We start from the raw sequence: 8434 nt of genomic DNA, 5'->3' as shown, positions 1-8434 counted from the left end.
AAAAAAAACAAATCTGAATACATGCAAAAAGCACCGACTGCAGATGGGAGCATAAGAACACAAACTTTACCTTTTCACCTTAAACATATCTGTAAAAAGAAACCAGTCTGACGAAGTGAAGTTGGATGGAAATCTGAGCCTGACTTGTTTTGAAAACTACATCAAAAGTACGCCTAGACCGAAATGTTCAGTTTGAAATACTGAGAGGAATGAACTCTGTAAACGTAATGGCTTCAAAATCCCTGAGGGAAGAACACATATTATGGTATATAAAGACTCAGTCAGCACTTGATTTACAGTATAAACATGGGCAGAAATCTATGTTTTGGTATTAAATATTTGCTGTACAAAAGACTGAAATGAACATGAAGGAAAATGTTTGCTCTCTTACATCAACAGGGAACTCCTCATATTGACACTTCATATAAATGTGTATCTTTCACTGTTTGTGGCCTTGTCATCAACTTCTACCAGTGTCGTCCTTAAATAAAGGATGCTTGATATTTGAGTATTCGTAACAGTCTGACAGATGGATTGTGTTAGTCATAACTCAGAAAGGTTTCCATTGAATGAATAACTGTAGCACTGTCACTCCTGCATGTTGACCAGATAATTCACTGGTTAGTTACTGTGGACAGACTGCTGTTAGGTTGTAGAGTGTAGCTGCACAACAGAAACGCTTTATAGTTATTGATATGAGGCAATCAAAGGAATGGTAGCTAAATGACTGTCTTGTGAATTACTGACAGTACATCCCTAAAAATACTGCTTTAAGAGAATCCCTCAGTTTTAGTTTTGACTGTGTGTGGATTTTGGTTCTTATCTGTAAAATCTGTCTCCATCACCGGCAGGTTACCTTTGTCTAAAATCTTACTTTCGAGTAGCTCTTTACAGATTGTGAAGCTCTGCCGTTAGTGTACGTTCATATTCATTCCGCAATTGAATCTATGTTTCGCCTGTCTGTGGAATCACAATGAGTTACGGCATTGCGGAAGCACGACTTGTAAACAAACAGCAGGAGCTTCACATACACACACACACAAGCACACACACACATTAAGACATGCACATACACAGAGCTGCATGCTCCCCACCGCTGGAATACAGTGATCCTGTCTCGGCCCTGAAGCGCCTCTGTTACTACCCCCGATGGCGATACTGAGTTGGGATCACTGCGATCCCCCATTACACTTTGTGACATTCATATTGAAGCGAGATGTCACGGGGGCAAAATATCGTGACTATGATTGGCAGTCTGAATAGTTCATTTGCCGCGTGAGTAAACATTTATTTTAAAAAAGGGACTTCAGAAGATTATACCTGAATAGAGGCTTTACATGAGCAGATCTTAAAACTCTAATTTAATAATGCAACTACTGAATCTGGATACACTGCAATTAAGGAAACGATGGCACAAACGTCCCTATAAAATGTTACTCTGCGACCACACACTCGTTTAAAAGTGAGCTGAAGACAACACTGTATATTGGGTTGAATTATTTATGCATTTTTAGTGCATGGGAGCATTACACTGATAGTTAAACCAACAACCAGACTGACGTGAATACGGAGTGATTCCTCCTGCGTCACAGTTTTTGAGTCATAGCCTGGTGTGGTAAGAGATCCATTAGAGGCCCTACCTAATAACAACGAGTGAACCACGACTTGTACATGTAAGTCCTGCTCTTCAGGATTCACAATCACCAAACAATTCACAGTCTCAACCTTGTCCTATATATTAGCACTTAGACTACATTTAGCTGAAGCTTACTCTGTAGTTTAAAGGGTGTTTACTTCCTCTAAAAGCTTTAGACATTAAAGCTTGTCCACCGAAAAGCACAATGAAATAACAAAAGGTTCCCTAGCGACCAGTGAAATAAAAAGGGATGATCTTGAGAAATAGCAGCTTGTTAGGAAGTTGTGTATGGATGTACAGACTCACCCTTCCTTCTAGTATCTGAATATATACCCTTTAACAAAAAGTTACTAATAAAAATAAGCGTTCATCCCGGACAAAGTTGTGTTCAAGAGTTGCAGGGCCTTACAGTATATTTACTAGCTTTGTACAGAAGACTTGTTTTTTTTTTTTTTTGGGGGGGGGGGGGGGAATCAATAACTGGATGCACCTTAAAATTCTCCACCTCAGGTGTGGACCCTCCACACCACCCGTCAACACCCGCTGCAGTCAGAAAAGATTAACTGAAGGTGAGTCAGAGCTCCCACTCGGAGACACTGATGCATATGGAACCTGATCTGCAGGGCCAGGTGGAGATGGAGGCGGGTGGGGGGGTGGGAGTAGTGGGGGAGTAGTCTTTTTGAGTATAAAACTTTGGTTGGAAAAAAAAAAAGGACTCCAGAAGGACCAGTCTGTGCTGAGCAGCTGGCAGGTGAAGTGAGCTGGCCGGAGCTCCTCCAACATGGCCTCTGCCAAAAAACCATCAAGGAAAACATTTTCAGGTTGACTAGCAGCAGAATCAAAAAAGCTACACACCGCCGCGATCCTAAATCAGAACCTTCTGTGAGAGGAGCAAACGAATCACAGCGAAGGTTAGCTCCAGAGTGCAAAAGAGTGTGTGTGTGTGTGTGTGTGTGTGTGTGTGGGTGCAGCTCTGTCTGTGTGTTTGTGTGGGTGTGTGTAGACTTGTGTGTTAAAGCAGAAGAGACAAAAAGAAAGAGAGCAGGTTACACATTTTACAGAGACTCTCAGCAGGTGAGAGGAGAGGGGGGGGGGAAAAAGAGAAAAGAAAAAGTAAAAATCCCAGCAGAGCAGAACAGGCCAGGAGGGCATGTACCGTATCAGATTAAGCCTGTGTGTGTGTTTGTGAGAGTGTGTGTGTCTGTGTGTATGAGTGAGTAAGACCACATGGGTTTTGTAGCTCAGATGTGTCTCCAACCCACAAACACAAAAAGTCGTCCCAAATTTCTCTCTGTTTCTCCTCTCCTCCCTCTGAACCTTTCACGCACTTTGATTTAAAAACAAGAAGGAAAAAAAAAAAGAAGCCGCGGCAGGGCTTTGGAGGAGAAGTGGCCGGCCAAGTGAGGCCTTAAAGCCTTTTAGAAGAGATCTGGTTTAATGGTCTCTGGGTGAAGGAGGTATAAGGAAAGTGGAGGAAAAAAAAAGTGGAGCTGGAATGGTTGGAAATGCTGCAGTCATAAAGATAGCCTTTGTGTTTGTGTGTGTGTGTGTGTGTGTGTGTGTTTTAAAGAGCTGGGAGGTAATTGTTGAGAGTGCTGTGGTGGCAGAAAGAGGTAATGCTGGATGTGAGTGTGTGGTTTTTTTCGTCTGGTGGTGTGTTCTTAGAAAACGCTTGGGCAGCACCCAGGGGCCACTTCTTATCCAATAAGGGCATTTAAGCTTGTCAATATCGTCTATCATATGACTCGCTCGACTCCATCAAACACACACGCTAAAGAGATGTAAAGAGAGAGGGACCGAAGCAGCTTTTCCATCCAACCTTTTGGTTCTTAAACTTTTCCATTTAAAGCCAGCGGATCCTACCAACACAAACAAACACAGCAAAAAGAAAAATCATTCCCTCGCAACCCTAATTGTCTTTTTTCCTTCTTTAATTTCTTCTTCTTGTGCTTGTGTTACCCTTAGATACAATCACAGGTGAGGTCGGATTCATCAGTGAGAGAGGTGGCAGGGAGTGTGTGGAGGGCAGGCACACCGCCATTTGTCTATGTTTAAAACTCTGATAATGATACACAAACCAAACACACACATACGCCCACACGAGAAAAAAAAAAACTGATTTATCCCCACAAAATGCTTTCCTGCCCACCCATGAAAAGTAAAACATCGCAGAACTCTTAAAAACTTTTGTCATCCCTTGCCAACTCTTTCATTGCGATTCGATCCTTGCGAGACCTCAGAACCTGCTGCGCCAAATGGGTGACCGGCCAAAAACCATAAGGGAAAGAGAAATGCATCACACTCAGAATACACTCAGCCTTTGAGGGTTACATTTTTTGGTTTCCAGAAACAGTTTGTCACGGCAGTCATCAAGGAAAGGATTCCTGACATGTGCAACTACGGTGTAGAGAGGGAATCACGTTTTAGATTGAAGTTATTGGGAGGGTACCAACCTAAGAGTTGCGTTGTTTCCTGCATTGTATAAATAAATGCAAATGTATAAATTCCATTGAGACGTGTTAAACAATCCGGGAGATTAGGTTCAGGGAATAGATCCATCAATTTAGATTATATAACAATAAAATTGCATGATATCAGACCAAACTGTCAACTCCTTACCCTCTCGTTTTCATTCCAAGTCTGACATCTCCTCAACTCTAACTGGTTTCTGTGGAGAAGAAGGATTCAGTTCCCCCAAACCACTTGATATAGACTGATGTCTAAAGTTATCATAAATTGACACATCAGTAAAGTTCTGACAACATATTGGCTTTGTCAGGTCTTCAAGATGGAGTGGACCAGAGTTGAAAGAAACTGCACTGTCGGGTGATATTGGAAATGTATGACATCAGTGTGAACTCCACTTCTCTCTACGGCAGTAACAAGGTGTTATCATTCTGTTGGTTCTGGCATAAGAAACAACATGGATTATGGTTTCATCCCTGGACCAGTTGGCTTATCAGTCCCTCTGCTGCACCCATTGGATCAAATGGTTTTTAACCAAAGAAGCCCAGGTTCATGTCAGTATGCCAGACTCATTTGTCAACTCAGGACAGTGGCTCAATGTTAGTCAGTTCCTCCTTCAGTCCCAATCTTAAAGGCTCCTCGGGCCAGAGTTTTGAGTGGTAAGAAGACTAGAAAAGTGCTAAATACCTATAGTCCATTTACAAGCAAATTCTTAAACACTGCAGACAATCAAAGAAGGAGAAAGGTGTTTATGATTTTGGATAGTTGAGATCAATGCAGCCATCTTATTTTGTCACAATGTTATCAAAAGATACTGTCGAAATATAGTGTGCGTAGTTATGCAACAGATAAATGTGCTTTCATGTATTTCATTGGTAACCTTGCATTCAAGAGAAACTTCCTGTTAAGAGTTGGGCCAACCAGTTAGTTAAATCCTAATACTGTTTGTTTGGGGAGTGGGTAGGATCAAATGCAACCTCTCGTGTTGAAAAATTAAGCCAATGTATTAGTGCAAACAAAACTGCAGTTCCTCAAGTGTCCACTTGTGGCTGGTTCCCAGAGACCAGGAAGTCCCATTAAAACCTGTTAAAAAATGTTAAAATCCCCATTTTTACAGCTGAAATGAACTTTTTACAGCCTGGTAAAGTGTTTGTCTGGATACGCTTTTTTAAAAATTCAACAGTTTTGATTGTATTAATGCTAAGTGTTATGCATACATTTGCATATTAGCTGGTCTGGTTTGTCAGGTGGCTTAAAGAGCCCATATTTTGCCCTTTTTGGGGTTCGTATATTTAATCTATGTTCCTACTTTTGTACATTCACAATAGCTAAAGTCTGAAAAAAGTGTCTGTTTTCATGTACTGCTCCTCCTTGCTCCCTCTACGCTCTGAGTCCGTCAGCTACGCTCTGCTGAGCCCCCACTGCAGAGCCCCACGTGGGCCAAGTCTGCTCTGATTGGTCGGCCTCTCGGCTCTGCCGTAATTGGTCAGTCACTCAGCACGGTTCTCGGAAATGTAGCGCCTCTTTTACCATATTGGGAATGCAGCCACTGGCTCCGTCTGAGGGGAGCATAAACATTAGCACCTTAGCACTACTGTGCTACCGCAGGCTACGGCATATCGTGGGCGTGCTACAGAAGTTAACGGGCGTGCAACATGAGCTGCAGGGCTTGCCACAACGAGCCAATGGACTTAGATCAGTGATCTCACACTGACAATGACGTCGGACTGACACATTTTTATCGAGGGGGGCTAGAACCGAGCGTTACATGCGGCTAATGCTACAGCTAACAGGAGGACGTAGGAGAAGCCGCGTTTCCGCGGACTTTGAATTTTTGCACATAGATGTGCCTAAACATGCACAGGACACTATGAAAACACACTAAAGAGCATATAAAACCAGAAAAAGCATAATATGGGACCTTTAAGGCCCGACTCAACTCAGACTCTTTATCTCTGATTAGATTGATCAAAAGTTAGTTTTCGACAGCCTTTCCAATATGCGGCCCACTACTGTTCAGCTACCAAACGCCTCTCAGCTTCAGAACACCCAAGTCTCAAATATCTGGTTTGAACCAGTTTGAAACAAACCACCACTTCACAGTGACAAAGATGTTTAATATCAGCAAAAAGCCTCAATCAATAGGCCACTGAATATCATGATGTCTTTATGGAAGCTCTCTGTTACTGAAGTACTCCATGCAATTTTACGGATTTCCAATATTACCCATAAACAAGGACGCCAACTGCAGGCAATGCGAGGTGCAAATTGAAGTGGGACGATTTTCATCAAAGTTCTGTTCTTTCCAAGGTAATCATTTTCTCCATAAATACTCTCTTAGGGGTGATACTGAAGCGGGTTCATCACAGCCTTGGAATAAACATCACACAAAAGCAACAAACTAAGATGCACACTCATAAACTCACACACACACACACACACACACACACAACCCCCAAACTTTGTCTGGTTTTAAAGAGCTCAGATGGGTTGTATTGATGCGAAGGAGTGGTGATCTGGCAAAAATCTAAATGAATACTTATCATCCTCTGTAATATCCGATGCCTGGAGACAAAAGCAACACGGAAAGTCATAAAGTTTTACAACAGCGAGGGAGAGTCTCTTTACTGTGCTGTCTCTGTGCTGATGAGCAGGCACTGTGAGATAAGTGCAAGGCGGTGTATTGATGAAAAAAGCCTCACAAGATGAAGAACTCAAGCTGAATCACATTTTCGTCTGCAGAAAAACACATGGGATGTGTGTAGGTTTTCAGACAAGGGCTTTGACAAAATATAGACACCAAGATATACGTTCCTCCTGAATCTTGTGACACGATTATCGAATTGCATCACTACTTCAAGACTCCTCACAGTAATACTTGCGACATGAACGAGGGTGACGTGATCGGGAGTTAATCACCCAAGAAGAAGTTGACAGCTGATAAAAAAAAAGGAGAGGAAAAGCAGCGGGAATAATGTCGGACAGCGATGTAAAGAAGTTATGAGGTGATAAGAGGAGAAACTGACACCAAATTGCAGTGAATTAATAAGAGGCGGGAAAAAAATAGTTTTATGTAAAAATCAAGATTCTTATCTGCTGAGATTTTAAATCGATTCATAACTTCCAAAAATCTATTTTATCTTTTTTTTTGCTAATCAATCACTCCCTGCTAAGCTGCTAAGGCTAGCTCTTTAACTGAGCAGAACGCCAAATGGAGCAGCAAGAAATCCAGCCAGTCACACAGATGACTGGAGTAGATCCTGAAGTATGTATTCATTCATAAATAGACTTTGAATCCATGAGTTCAGAATCGTTTTAAATCGACAATAGATTCTGAATCGAATCGTGACCCCAATAATTGAATCGAATTGTGAGACACCCAAAGATTCCCAGCCCTAGAATGAATACATTAATCCTGCATTTTACCTTTTGAGGGGGACTTATATATTCTTCTGTAAATAAGATATCGTGGTACATCAGTGTATAACTTACCTGCAATATATCAATTATTGCAGAATTGCTAAATCTTGATATTATCTCTTTTATGGGCAACATATTTTGGAACGTTTCATATCATATTATGAGTTATCATGAGATTCTAACCCCTTAACGAACATAAAGAAATTAGGACACACAATTGACACAGTTAAGTAGAAGGCATGATGTTTGTGTTGTGTCGTGTCCTATGGTATCGTGTCATCATGTTTTGACTTATCGCATCGCATCATATCGTATCATGATTTATCCTGCAATTCCCAACCCCTATTGCTAACAGTCAGAAATGAAGACAAGCACACGTGCAGCTCACATGCAGGTCAAGTAGAAAGCTGAGCCTAGACAGATGTGAGGTCTCTGGTCTCCAGCCCTCCAGTGTGATGTTTTTCTTGGCTCGACACACAGTAGGGACCAGTCATATTTATGAGACGCGATGAGACAGAAACTCAGGATGGATCACGGTGAAAGACAGAGGAGGAAGGAGGAAGAGTAGGCAGTGAGGGGAATGAGAGATTTGCAATCTTTTCATGTTAACATAATGTAACTTGTAGTCTTCTGTGTATTGCTGTGGCAAGCTTGGCTGCTTTTTTTTCCAGCCTGTTAATCGTCCTGAATATGGATGTGACAGACAGGCAGCGGAAAAGACGGAGAGGTGAGCTGACAGGACAAACAAGCTTTAGGTTTGTGTTTGTGTGTGTGTGTGCGCGCCTGCAGGGGACTACATGAATATGAGAGCAATCTGATCTTATTAGAGGCCTGACGGGATGAGGAGCCGCGATGAGAGCGCTGAATCACCACCGTCTAATCAATCAGTCTAATTATCCAAGCTTTATGAAC

At 42.0% G+C, this 8434-nt stretch overlaps 1 protein-coding gene across 1 annotated transcript in view; it reads right to left on the bottom strand.

Moving 5' to 3' along the window:
• Positions 1 to 8434, bottom strand: part of fbxl17 (F-box and leucine-rich repeat protein 17) — a 241147-nt gene that overhangs the window by 163997 nt on the left and 68716 nt on the right. The window lies entirely within an intron of this gene.

The sequence above is a fragment of the Labrus mixtus genome, chromosome 5, assembly GCF_963584025.1.
Source record: "Labrus mixtus chromosome 5, fLabMix1.1, whole genome shotgun sequence".
Taxonomy (NCBI): domain Eukaryota; kingdom Metazoa; phylum Chordata; class Actinopteri; order Labriformes; family Labridae; genus Labrus; species Labrus mixtus.
This window is presented reverse-complemented; position numbering and strand designations above follow the sequence as displayed.